Source organism: Muscardinus avellanarius (assembly GCF_963383645.1).
Source record: "Muscardinus avellanarius genome assembly, chromosome: 9".
In the NCBI taxonomy this organism is placed as follows: Eukaryota; Metazoa; Chordata; class Mammalia; order Rodentia; family Gliridae; genus Muscardinus; species Muscardinus avellanarius.
Genome location: NC_137795.1, coordinates 46275686 through 46290556, shown reverse-complemented (window position 1 = coordinate 46290556; position 14871 = coordinate 46275686). Strand labels below are relative to the sequence as shown.

Genomic DNA, 14871 nt, shown 5'->3' with positions numbered 1-14871 from the left:
ACAGAGACAGAATTTAGTTTTATTTATGAAATTTAATAGGATGTGCTTAGAAAAAAAGCATTCTAAAGCTGTGGAGAAAATAGAAAATAAACTCAGTAAAAAAATTTTTACCAAAATATCTTGTACTTATTTCTTACAAAATCTGTTACAAACATACTTTTAAAACAACAACAACAACAGTAGGCTGTTGAAGTTCTAGATATAGCTGTTCTGTAGTGACCAGTAAGGCCGTATGGCAATTTAAATTGATTAACAATAACTAATTCAGCACATCAGGTTTTTGTTTTGTTTTGCAGTACTGGAGATGGAACCTAGGGACATTCTATCTCTAAGCTACATCCCCAGTCCTACTATTTTATTCTTTATTTTCAAACAAGGTCATGCTAAGTAGTGGAGGCTGGCCTCAAAGCTGTGATCCTTCTATCTCATCTCCCAAGTACTGGGATTACAAGTGTACACCACCACACCCGACAGCACATCAATTTTAAAAACTAAGCACATTTCAAGTGTTCAACATGTCAGAAGCCGTTACCATATTGGGTTGAGCATCACATTCTATGGAATGATACTGCTGTACATTTTTTAAAGTTATGAGATGGATAATAAATTATATTTAAAATACAACTTGTTAGCCAGGCATGGTGGCTCATACTTGTAATCCCAGCGCTTGGGAGGCTGAGACAGGAGGATTGCATAGGTTCAAAGCCAGCCTCAGCTACTGAGTGAGGCTCTCAGCAACTTAGTGAGACCCTGTTTCCAAATATAAAATAGGTCTGGGAGTGTAGCCCAGGGATAGAAAGCCCCTGGGTTCCACCCCCAGTACCAAAAAGATTAAAAATAAAATAAAATAAAATAAAATACAACTTGTTACTACCAAGTATAAACCTTTGTTAATCTTCAGAACCTAAGACCTCCAAAACATACTAAAAACTTGGTAAAATATTAAAATTTTCAATAAAATAAATATAAGATCCTATTTATCTGTGGAGCATTTTGTGAACTATCACATTTATAATATACAAAATATATTTTGCTTAGTTTTTGAAAAACTATCACATATATATGCAAGAAACAGAATTCATGCCTTAAAAGATATCTAAGTCATTAGTTGCAATTACCTCCCCTTAAAAACAAAGCCCTCCCCCAACCCCAAAAGATTAGAGTTTTATGAGGTATAAGAATAAGAAAGCAGCGAATTCTTGCATCTAATCAGCAACAAATTATGTTCCATCCATGCCTTTTACTAACCATTCTGTATTAGATAACTGGAAACACTTTAGCAGTAGAAATTGGGACTATAAACCGTTATCAAGTCCCTTTCTCCCTAAAATCAAAGGCATTTTACTTCCCAAACAAACTTAATGAAAGCAAATATAATATACTTAAAACTTGGTTATAAAAACAACAAATGACACAATTTAAAATGAGGAAAGAAGCCGGGCGTGGTGGCGCACGCTTGTCATCCCCGCACTTGGGAGGCTGAGACAGGAGGATCGCACAGTGTTCGAAGCCAGCCTCAGCTACTCAGTGAGGCTCTCAGCAACTTTTATTTCCAAATAAAATATAAAATAGGTCTGGGAGTATAGGCTGGAGGTAAGAAAGTTCCTGGGATCCATCCTCAGTACTGAAGGAAAAAAAAAAAAAAAAAAGTAAAGAGCTGGGTGTAATCCCAGTACTTACTTGGGAGACTGAGACAGGAAGATCACAGGTTCTAAGCCAGCCTTGACAACTCAGCAAGGCCCTCTAAACCTCAGTGAGACCCTGTTTCCAAATAAAAAATAAAATTGGAAGCCGGGCGTGGTGGCTCACGCTTGTAATCCCAGCATTCGGGAGGCTGAGACCGGAGGATCGCAGTTCGCGGACAGCCTCAGCTACGTAGTGAGGCCCTCTGCAACTCGGTGAGACCCGGTTTCAAAATAAAGAATAAAAAAATAGGGCAGGGGGTGTAGCTCGGAGGTAGAATGCCCCTGAGTTCCATCTCCAGACCCGCAAAAAAAATAAAATAAAAAAATAAAAAATAGCCGGGCGTGGTGGCGCACGCTTGTAATCCCCGCGCTTGGGAGGCGGAGACAGGAGGATCGCGCAGGTTCGAAGCCAGCGGCGCTGGCGTAAGAGACCCTGTTTCAAAAATATAAAATAGGTCTGGGAGTGTAGCCCGGAGGAAGAAGGGCTTCCAGGAACCCCAGTACCACCAATAAATAAATAAATAAATAAATAAATTGGGCTGGGGGTTTATATCAGAGGCAAAATGTCTCTGGGTTCTATCCCCAATGCCTCAAAAATAGCAATTAGATTAAAAATATCAAAAGATGAGGAAGCTTTTCTTGAAAGAAAATATAATATTACCAATGAGCACATACAAAGCCATCCAATATCATTAGCCTTACATAATGTACAAATAAACAGAATAAAATCCAGTAATGGTAGAATACAACTAAAGTCCCAGTACTTGGGAGGCTGAAATTTAAAGATTACAGGTTCAAAGCCAGCCTCAAACTTAGTGAGGCTGTCATCAACTTGTTTCCAAATAAACAATAAAATAGGGCTGGGATGCCGGGCGTGGTGGCGCACGCTTGTAATCCCCGTGCTTGGGAGGCAGAGACAGGAGGATCGTGCAGGTTCGAAACCAGCCGCGCGCGCTGGCTTAGGAGACCCTGTTTCCAAATAAAAAAATGTAAAAATAGGTCTGGGAGTGTAGCCCGGAGGTAGAAGGGCTTCCAGGAACCCCAGTACCACTAAAAAAAAAAAAAAAAAAAATAGGGCTGGGAGGTGTAGCTCTGAGATAGGATGCACCTGGGTTCAATCACCAGTATTTAAAAAAAAAAGGTAAGGTAAACTGGGCGTGATGGCGCACACTTGTAATCCCAGCATTCTAGAAGCTGAGACAGGAGGGTTGTGATTCGTGGACAGTCTCCACTACTTAGTGAGCCCTTTGCAATTCAGTGAGACCCTGTTTCAAAATAAAGAACAAAAAATAGGCTGGAGGTGTAGTTCAGAGGTAGAATGCCCCTGGGTTCTATCCCCAGTGCCACCAAAAAAAAAAAAGGGGGGGGGGGAGAGGCAAGGTAAGACACCACTCTACACCAAGTGTGATAAAAAGTATAGATATCAAAAAGTGTTTGTGAGCCGGGAATAGTGGGCACATGCTTATAATCCCCGCACTTGGGAGGCTGAGACAGGAGGATCGCACAGGTTCGAAGCCAGCCTCAGCTACTTAGTGAGGCTCTCAGCAACTTAGTGAGATCCTGTTTTCAAATAAAACATAAAATAGGTCTGGGAATATAACCCAGAGGTAGAAAGCCCCTGGGTTCCATCCCCAGTATCACCCCCCCCCCCAAAAAAAAGTGTTGGTGAGAGCTGGCCATGTGGCACATGCCTGTAATCCCAGCACTTAGGAGGTTGAGATAGGAGGATTTCAGGTTCAAGGACAGCCTCAGCAAGTGATAAGACTCTCATCAACCTAGCAAGACCATTTCAAAATAAAAATAAGGCTAGTGTGCTCAGCTGCTTTGTAAAACATTCTGGCAGTCCCACCAAAAGAGAACATGGTAACACATTACCATGCAACAGAGTAACCCTACTTCTATATATATACTCAGTAGAAATAAAAATATATGTCTACCTAAAAACTTATACACAAATGTCACAAGTGTCACAGTCACATGACCCATAGCAGCTGAAAAGTAGAAACCCAAACTTCCTATCAACAGATGAAATGGTAGTAAACAAAATGTGACATATTCATATGATGAGAAATATTCAGCAATCAAATCAATTATTTTGACATTATATCTTAATTCTATTGTTTCTAATCTACTGATTTGAAAAGAGTTTAATAACAAATATGAGTAATGCCAAAAATAATATCCTAAATTGGTATAAAAAAGTGATACAAAGAAAGGTTAAATTGGTTGTGGTGGTACACACCTGTCATCCTAGTACTTGGGAGGCTAAAATAGGAGGATAAAGATTCCAGGCCAGCCAAAGCAACTAAGCCAGACTCTCAGCAACCTAGCCACATCTTGTATAATAAATGATTATAAATGTCAGATATAAATAAATGAATGAATGAATGGAGGGTATGTAGCTTAAAGGTACAATGCCCCTGGGTGCAATGTCCAGTTCCACCAAAAAAAAAGGAATAAAATAAGCACTATAAATATAGAAAATTATCTTGCTGCTATGATAACAATATACTGTCTAAATTCAGATCACCTGAATAATATTTAGAAAAATTCACATGTAAAGTAGCATAAGAAAAATCACAACTTTAAGTTTCATTTAAAAATTAAACTTTTTTTATGTTTAGTCAGGTGTAGTGGCACATTCTTGTAATCCCAGTACTTGGAAGGCTGAGATAGGAGGATGGAAGGTTTGAGGCCAGCCTCAGCAATTTATCCATATCCTGAGTAAACACAGCAACAACCTATTTCAAAATAAAAAAATAAAAGCTGGACCTGGTAGGGCACACCTAGAATTCTATTATTTGGGAAACTGAGATAGAAAAATCACAAGTTTAATGCCAAAAATAGATGAGTGTGGTGGCACATACCTGTAATCTCAGTGTTGCCCCCTAGGTTCAATTCCTAGTTTCATGAAAGTAAAGAAAAAGAGAAAGTAAAAGAAAAAGGAGCCAGATATGGTGCAGTATGCCCGTGACCTCAGTATTTGGGAAACTGAGATAGAAAAATTGCAGGTTCAAGGCCAGCCCCAACAACTTAGGCCCTTAGAAACTTATCATGACCCTGTTTCAAAATAAAAAATAAAAAGGGCTGGAGATGTAGCCTATAGGGAGAATGTTCTGGGATCAATCCAATCCTCATCCAAAAAAAAAAAAAAAAAAAAAAAAAAAGCCGGGCGTGGTGGCCATGGCTTGTAATCCCCGTGCTTCGTAGGCGGAGACAGGAGGATCGCACAGGTTCGAAGCCAGCCTTGCTGGCTTAAGAGACCCTGTTTCCAAATAAAAATATTAAAAAATAGGTCTGGGAGTGTAGCCCGGAGGTAGAAGAAGTAGAAGGGTTTCCAGGAGCCCCAGTAAAACAAAAAAAAAAAAAAAGGAAATTCTGGAGGGGAGGGTTTAGAGATTGAACCTCTGAGTTACATCTCAGCCCTTTTTATTTTTATTTTGTTTTGAAATAGGGTCTTGCTAGATTGCTAAGAATTTCAGTACGCTGCTGAGGATGTCCTCAAAAATGCAATCCTCCTCTCAGCCTCCCAAGTACTGAGATTACAGGTTAGTGGCTGACATACATCTATTTGATAGAGACACAGATCAATTAATAGTCTTTCACTGAAATTAAGAATCTGACAACAGAATACAGATACAATTCAATAAAACTGAATGACAAAGATTTTCTTGTGACAATAAAGGATGTTGACTTTGATAACAGGCAATCTTGTTAAAAAAATTAAAAACCTTAGCAAAATAACATTAAAGAAGTCAAGATCAACCAGGGCAATGTACTTGACAAGCTCATCAAAAGAGAACTTGTACCGCCAAAAAGGACGGGGGCTTGTGCTGAGAATGGTGGCACATGTCTATAATGCCAGTACTTGAAAGGCTGAGACAGGATTACAGGTTTTAGGACAACCTCAGCAACCTAGATAGACCTTGTTTCCAAATAAAAAATAAATTAAAAGGACTGGAGGTGTGGCTTGGAGTTGTAGAACAACTCTGAGTTCAATCTGCCATACCACTAAAATGAGAGAGAGAGAACATTAGGGGAGGTCACTAAAAAAAGGAGATAAAAAGCATCTCAAATACTTTCACAAAATATAACAGAAAAAAATGCACAAGAAAAAGACTGCAAAGATGGATAGCAGCATTTGCCACCCAAAGATGAGGTGGTGGGTGATTTTTTTTAAGGGATAGAATTAGATATTTTAAAAACAATACAGTATATTTACTGATATTTACTAGGTGCCATACTTCAATCTTTAAAATAAATAATCCAAACTAATTCTAATCATTATTTTTTGGGAACTGAAAAAGATTAAGTAAATCACTCAAGGCTATGAAACTAAATAGTGACTAAGTCATCCTTCAAGCCAACACTGTCTGCAAAGATCATGTTCTTATCTATACATTGCCCTAAAGAGAAGACCTTAAAATAACTGACACATTAGTGTAAGAACATAGAAGTAGAGAGCAACAAAGCAGTGAAGATAGGAGCACTGGGAAGAGTGTTCACCAGATGCTACTTAGGTAGACAAAAGGTGATAAGGGTTTCAAAGCACACAAGAATCCCCTAGATGGAGTCAGAAGTGGAGCAATGTAGGCAGGGAGGACAATTATCTTGTGCATCTTGTTAAGGGCTTTATTTTACCTTAGGCATTTCAGGCAGAGAAATGACACTGTAAGATCTGGGACTTTTAAAATATCACTTTTAGGCCAAGCGTGGTGGCCAGCTTATTTTAAAAATTTTAAGCCCAGCACTTGGGAGGCTGAGACAGGAGGATCACACAGGTTCAAAGACAGCCTCAGCTACTTAATAAGGCTCTCATCAACTTAGTGAGACCATTTCCAAATAAAGTATAAAATAGGTCTGGGAGTGTAGCCCGAAGGTAGAAGGCCCCTGGGTTTCATCCCCAGTACCACAAAAGAAATAATTAATTAATTAAATAAAATATCAGTTTTGGCACCAATGTGGAGAAGGGAGCTTGCACACATAACATATTCCATGTATCCTAACATGCACTGAGTTTTCATGATACATTTTCAATCAATGGTGTAATAGCTTAACGGGCAGTACCTTTTCTTTTGTAGTGGTGCATAAAATAATGGGGTGTATTATAATTATAGGCAGGTAATTCACTGAGATACAATGATGTAGTGGTGCTATGAGAGGGAAAACAAGTTTTGTGTTCCGCAAATATGGAAACATTTCAGGACAATATCCAGAATCCATTAAAAAAAACACACAAATAATGGGCTAAAGATAAGAAAATATAAAACTTTTGTCCTACTTCAGCCAAACAACTTACCACGTATAATACTACTTACAGCAATGACCTGTGCTTTGCTCTCCAGGAAAGAAGGTAAGGGAACCCTAACATATCAACAGGAGGAAAGAAAAGAATTTATTGGGCACTGAGTATAAAATACCAAATTTGAGCAATATGAATTGATTCAAATTTTTTATTTTTATTAAGAAACTATAAATAAATGAAAACTGCCAAATGAACCACCTACACAGATAGAACCAGAACGGCAGCTTGTGAACACTGCTTCATATGGTGCTGCAAGATGAGGAATATGACATAACGTCTCAAAAGAGACAGACACTGGTTTGAGGATTCACTTTAAATTATAGTTGGTGATATCGTGGAGTCAAGTTTGTGCCACAACAAGGACAGGCTGGAGAGCTGCCAGTATACCATGCACAATCAGCTTTCTGAGAAACTACCAGAAACCCAAAACATCTCAGCCCCATCACTGGCTCTTAAAAACATTAAGGGCTGAGCACAGTGGCACACTCTTGTAATACCAGTACTTGGGAAGCAAAAGCAGGAAGAACACAGGTTCATGGCCAGCCTCAGGCACTTGTGAGGCCCTGCACAACTGAGTGAGACTGTTTCAAAATAAAGAATAAAATCAGGCTGGGAGTCTAACTGGGAGGTAGAATGCTCCTGGGAACCCTCAGTACCACAAAAAAAAAAAAAAAAAGACGATGATGATATAAGCATAGCCTTTGAGCAAACATGATTTGGAAAGATCTGACTTACTGCAAAATCATTCTGTAGGCTGCCACCTAATTTTTTTTTTTTGGGGGGGGGGGCTGGTACTGGGAGTGGAACCCAGGGGCTTTCTACCTCCAGGCTATACTCCCAGACCTATTTTATATTTTATTTGGAAACAGGGTCTCACTAAAGTTGCTGAGAGCCTCACTAAGTAGCTGAGGCTGGCTTTGAACCTGTGCGTTCCTCCTGTCTCAGCCTCCCAAGCGCGGGGATTACAAGCATGCACCACCATGCCCGGCACCCACCTAATGTTTTTATTTTAAAAATTAAAAAGCCAGGCAGAGTGGCACACGCTTGTAATCCCAGCATTTGGGAAGCAGAGACCCGAGGATCATGGTTCACTGACAGCTTCAGCTACTTAATGAAACCCTTTGCAACTTAGTGAGACCTTGTTTCAAAAATTAAAAAAAAGATTCAAAAATAGGGCTGGGAGCGTAGTTCAGAGGTACAATGCCTTTGGGTTCCATCCCTGGTACTGTCATACTATATATATATATACATATATATACATACACACACACACACACACACACACACACACACACATATACATATATATACATATACACACACACACACATATTTAAAGAAAAATTAGGGTAGAAAATCTAACCAATAATATTTGTTATAACATACTACATATTCCCACTCCCTACTGCCAAATCTACTGACAAAAGATCCATTAAATTATGCAGTTGAGATGACTTCCGGGAAGATGGCGACCGAGAAAAGCGGGGCTTAAGAGCCCCGCTAACAACCAATCTCCATTACCAAAAATCAGCGCCTTTCATAGCCAGAAAACACCATCACCCATCACCGGAGAAACAAAAAAATCACCAGGCTCCAGAGAGGAGGGGGACTCAGAACGGAGCTCAGAGCCACAGAGGAGATACGCCGGCCTCACGCCCAGGGACAAGGGCCAAGTGACATACAGAGGCAAGCCAATTAGAACCACCCCAGACTTCCCAAACCAAGTCATGAGAGCCAGAAGGGCTTGGAGTAACATATTCCAAACTCTGAAAGAAAACAACTTCCAGCCAAAAATGTCCTACCCAGCAAAACTTTCTATCAAATTAGATGGAGAAATAAGAAGCTTCCATGACAAACAGAAACTGAAGGAATTTATGTCTTCAAAACCAGCGCTAGAGAAAATACTCAAAGAGATTAACTACAAAGAAGAAATAGGTAACACACACCAGAACCAGAGAAACAAGATTTCCCATCCAACAGACAACTAAGATTAGTTATCTGTGGAGATTCATTATTTATGTTAGTCTTTTACCTATCTCTAAATTGTATTGTTTGCTTTTGTTAATTTTTAGGATTTCTAGTTGGAATATTAATATACCTTCAGATATAGCATTTGGAAATATTTTATCCCATTCTATCAGTAACTTTTAACTCTGTTTACATTGTCTTTGGATATACAATATTTTTTTTATTTTTTAGGGAGTTTGTATACCCTTCTGTTGCCTGTGCCACTGAAATCATATCCAAGAAATCACTGCCAATTTCAATATTGTGAGGTTTTATGACCCAGATTTTCTTCTAAAAGTTTATAGTATTAAGATTTATATTTAGAGCCGGGCGTGGTGGCGCACGCTTGTAATCCCAGCATTCAGGAGGCTGAGACCTGGAGGATCGCGGTTCGCGGACAGCCTCAGCTACTTAGTGAGGCCCTCTACAACTCAGTGAGACCCGGTTTCAAAATAAAGAATAAAAAATAGGGCAGGGGGTGTAGCTCGGAGGCCGAATGCCCCTGGGTTCCATCTCCAGACCCGCAAAAAAAAAAAAAAAAAAAAAGATTTATATTTAGGTCTTTTATCTATCTTGAGTTAATATTTGTATATGGGATTAGGTAAGGGTCCAATTTTATTCTTTTTCATGTAATTATTATTTTTCAACAATATTTAGTTAAAAGATTATTATTTCCTCCACCAAATGTTCGTGGAAACCTTGTCAAAAATAACTTGACAATATATGAAAGAATTTAGCTCTAGGCTTTTACTTAACTCCAATGATATATCTGCCTTTAGAACAGTACTACACTCTTTCAATTATTGTAGCTTTATATGGTTTGAAATCAGAAAATATATATCTTCTAGCTTTGTTCTTTTTTGAGATCGTTTTGGGTATCTAGAGTCCATATTCCATATTAGGATAGATTCTTTTTCTGAAAAATAAATATATAAATATATGATAGTTTCACCTAAAAAAAAGAAAAAGAAAAAATATTCTCTGGTAAGAAAGAAAGCAAAAAGAAATATTGAAATGTTATCTTTAAGTTATCAAAAGCTTGGTATCAGACAAATGAAACTGTTACGTGAGATTATCATTTTTAATTTTGGATAAATTGCTATAATACTAGATGTCAACCACTAAGCCAAGCATGGGAAGGAGGGATGGGGAGGGGAATGGGGTGGGGATCGGGTGGGGGCTGACTGGGCAATGTGTGCATGTATGTCTACAAAAGTTTTTTTGTATCCCACAATGATGTATGAATACAGTGCACCAATAAAAAATTTTAAAAAAATTATGCAGTTGACTCAGCACATTCTGGAAAGTAAACTTATACCTTTATGTGAATAAATTAAATGTTCTAATTCCTATGAGCAAAATGTATAAATATTCTTTTTCATCAAACCTTTCTCAGTAAAACTACTCAAAGCTCAAAGGAGTGAACAGTGTAAGCTGATAATTCCTCTGGGGCCCAGACAGTTTTCATTTCTGAAAGGAATTCTACCACTTAAACCTCAGAGTTAGCCGGGTGTGATGGTACACGCTTGTAATCTCGGTACTTACAAGGTAAAGACAGAAGGATCGCAGGTTTGCAGCCAGCCTCAACAACTTAGTGAGGCCTTCAACAGCTTTATGAGATTCTGTTTTGAAAAAATAAATAAATAAAACAGGGCTGGGGGTGTAGCTCAGAGGTAGAGTGCCCCTGGGTTCAATCTCCAGTACCACAATCAATCAATAAACCTCATGGCTTAGAAATAGAAAAGAAAAAAAAAAAAGATTTCAAAGAAGCTGCAGTGCTTTTAGTTGTGACCATTACACAAGACTTAGAGCCTGAATACTTGGACTCAGGTAAGAGTTACCCCAAAGACAGAGTGGGGATGGGGATGATTGCCTATAAGCACACATAAGACACCCAAGATGTTCCATTGAAGCCACAGTTGTACTTCTAAGCCACAAGCAGCACTGTAAGAAATAAAAGGAGAGTTGGGTGTGGTGTTGCAAACCTGTAATCCCAGTACTTGGGTGACTGAGAGGGGAGGATCTCAAGTTCGAGGCCACTTTAAGCAATTTGGCGGGGCCCTCAGAAACTTAGGGCCTGCTTCAAAAATAAAATAATACTCTATGGGTCCCGGCCTACGTGGCTTCAACATGGCTAAATGCACCAAGAAGGTAGGCATTGTCAGTAAATACAAGGCCCGCTATGGTGCCTCCCTCTGGAAGATGGTGAAGAAAATTGAAATCAGCCAGCACGCCGAGTACACCTGCTCCTTCTGCGACAAAACCAAGATGAAGAGATGGCGGTAGGGATCTGGCACTGTGATTCTTGCAATGCAAACTGAGGCTGGTGGTGCCTGGACCTACAACACAACTTCTGCCGTCACAGTCAAGTCTGCCATCAGAAGGCTGAAGGAATTGAAAGATCATAGAAGCTCTACAATTTGAGACATCCTCAGCCTATAATAAATGGGTTAATTTTTATGAAAAAATTGTGGTTTGTTGTTAAAAAAATAAAATAAAATAATAAGTGTGGGGGTGTGGTTCAGAGGTAGAATGTCCCAAAGTTCAATCCTAAATATCCCCGCACACACATACACAACCAACATTATTATTATTACCCTCATCCTTTGGATGTGTACAAATGCTAACGCCAGGTCAAGAAAGCACTGCTTCCCACCCAGGAGCCTCAGGGGATGTGGCCTACAGCTGTCCAGGCATGGGCCCATGGCTTAGGCTCATCTTGAAACACACTCACTAGTAGAAACAAATGTATGATGGAGTAACTCAAGGACAAAGGCAACAAAACCAAAGGGCATGGTGCTACATGCTTATAATCCCAGTACTTGGAAGCCTGAGACAGGAGGATCACAGGTTTGCAGCCAGCCTCAACTACTTAGTGATGCCTCCTCAACTTAGGCCCTGTTTCAAAATAAAGAATAAAAAAATCGGGCTGAGGGTGTAGCTCAGAGGTAGATGCCCCTGGGTTCAACCCCCAGTACTACAAATGGGGTGGGATTCAGTGAGGTTTGAGAAATCCTACCTTTAGTGGTAAGGATGTACAGCAGCCAGGATTCCCAAAGATGATCCAGAGAGATCTACCAGAGAGATCTACTACCTCTCCACCTGTTTCCCAGCTTTTCTGTTGATTCTAATACCCGTTCCAATCATTCCAGCAAACTGTATTTCTAGCAAAATAGCCAAATCATTCTCCATTTGGGGGAACTCAGAATTCTGACTGATAAGTCATTACAGTCTCATTTTTATTTTTGTTAAAATTAAACAAATTTTGAAAATCTGTGGTTCAGCTATTTTGGTTTAATAACAAAACCATTTGGCTTGGTAGAAAAGAGAGATACCTACAAGGAAGAAAGTAGTAACATCAGTAATCCTGCTACCTAAACAGAAACAAGCACAGCCATTTTGGAACATACCCTTCCAAACTTTTTTCTGAAATAAACATTTTGACATAAAGGAACAAAAGCAGGAGACAGTAACTGCTATCAGCAAACAAGCCAGGGAACCTGCCTGGGTCCTTTGCTAGCTGGATTCAGCCACCTACCACATAATAAACAAACAATATAAAAAGGAAAAACAAATTTAGTGCAGCTTGATCAAACTGAGGAGAAACTGAAAAATCCTTTTTAATGAAAAGCTAATTGTTTTATGATGGGGGGTGGGGTCTGGGATGGAACCCAGAGGCATTTGACCTCCGGAACTATAACCCCTGCCCAATTTTTTATTTTTTTTATTTTTATTTTTATTATTTTTTTTTGGGGGGGTGGTACTGGGGGTGAAACCCAGGGGCTTTCTACCTCCGGGCCATACTCCTAGACCTATACTTTATTTGAAAACAGGGTCTCACTAAGTTGCTGAGAGCCTCACTAAGTAGCTGAGGCTGGCTTTGAACCCGCGCGATCCTCCTGTCTCAGCCTCCCAAGTGAGGGGATTACAAACGTGCACCACCACGCCCAGCTAAAGCTAATTGTTTTAGCTTTAAAACTTCCCCATGCTGAGAATGAAAACTAAAAAACTACTCTCCGGCTCTGAATAGTCAATCACCAAGGAAGTTGAAACTGACATACCCTCTGGCTACATATGTATATTTCCTGGCTTTTACTTCTAGCTATTTTCCCCCAGCTTAATCAAATGGTATTAAATTCTTTTTTCCTTTTTACATTATTTGCCTATTTCTTATGTGGGCAGGCAACTAAATCCAGCTCCCAGGAATCCAGGCAGGTTTCCTGGATTAACATCATCAGGCTCAAAATCTAACAAGTCTTTAAAGCCAAAGTGACCACATAATTTATTTCCCAGTATACTTCTGAGTTCTTCCTTCCTGAGTATAAAACTGTCCTACATTATCTGGATAGTTCAGCCTACTGACTGTAAAGCCCAATTTTCTTTATTCCTTTTTTTTTTTTTTCTTTTTTTGGTGGTACTGGGGTTCCTGGAAGCCCTTCTACCTCCGGGCTATGCTCCCAGACCTATTTTATACCTTTTTTTTTTTAATTTGGAAACAGGGTCTCTTAAGCCAGCATGGCTGGCTTCGAACCTGCACATTCCTCCTGTCTCCACCTCCCAAGCACAGGGATTACAAGCGTGCGTCACCACGCCTGGATATTCTTCCTCTTTTTATCAAATTTTTAAAACATGTATAAAGAATTATACACATTTCTGGGGTATGAAATATACTTCAATAAAAATATAGATTATGTAATGCTTAAATGAGAGCAAATATATCTATATCCTTAAACTTTTTTCATCTCTTTGAAGGTGAAAACAATCAAACTGACTTCTACACTTTTGAAATGTATAGTACTTTATCATTATCTGAACTCATAGAACCCCTACCTTTAGAATTAGTTTTATTCTTAAGAGACCAGAATTATAAATTCTTCTTAGTACATTTTTTATGCATTGTTTAAAAAGGGAACAGGAAGCTGGGCAAGGTGGCTCACATTTGTAATCTTAGTACCTGAGAGGCTGAAACAGAAAGATGACAGGTTCGTAGCCAGTCTTAACTATTTAATGAGACCCCAGGCAACTTGGTGAGACTATTTCAAAATAAAGCATAAAAAATAGGGCTGGTGTATAGCCTGGAGGTAGACTGCCCCTGGGTTCAATCCTTAGTACTGCAAAAACAATAAATAAATAAATAAATAAATAAATAAATAAATAAATAAACAAACAAACAAACAAACAAACAAACAAGAAAATACATAAATCTAAGTTCTTCTTCTAAAAAACTTGGCCAAAAATTTACAATACAATTTAAACACAGAAAGTATAAAATAGTTATCACTCCTTCCTGTTGTGTCAGGGAAAAAAATGTTGAGACAAATTATCTTATGCAGGAAGTTCCTTGACAAAAAAAAAACACACATAGAACAAAGAATTCTTTTCCCCTAAATTATAAAGTTATCGCTGAAAGAATTACAACTAATTCTTTGCCATCAAATAATACATCTTTGTTTTCCCCCCATTAATGAGTCAGAGAAGATGGCTGGGCGAGGGGCCTGAACATGAAAATGTATTGTTTTAAACATAATCCTAGAAGCCAACTATATTTAATGAGAGAAAAACAACACACACACAAATAATAAAATCTAGTTAGAGCCAGATGTGGGAATACTGCCCTACAATATAAAGCCAAAACAGAAAAACCATTAACATGTAGAAAATTGAAGTTAGGTAGAGTAGCACAGGCCTCTACTCTCAGTACTTGGGAGGGTGAGAGGAAAGGGTCACAGGTTCAAGGACAGTCAAACCAAAACAGGAGGCCTTTCAGCAACCTAATTAGACTCAGTTTCCCAACAAATAATAAAAAGGGCTGGGAGTACAGCTCCAAGGTAGAATGCCTCTGGGTTGAATCCCCAGTATTCCCCACCCAGAATA

At 39.0% G+C, this 14871-nt stretch overlaps 1 protein-coding gene and 1 pseudogene across 14 annotated transcripts in view; one reads left to right on the top strand and one right to left on the bottom strand.

The window, feature by feature from the left end:
* SRPK2 (SRSF protein kinase 2) overlaps positions 1 to 14871 on the bottom strand; it is a gene marked incomplete at both ends in the record, with an annotated part of 207029 nt that overhangs the window by 105401 nt on the left and 86757 nt on the right. The gene's annotated exons all lie outside the window — the stretch shown is intronic.
* LOC308267233 (large ribosomal subunit protein eL43-like) lies at positions 11128 to 11421 on the top strand (annotated as a pseudogene). Its single transcript has one exon. The product of its transcript is annotated as a large ribosomal subunit protein eL43-like (transcript).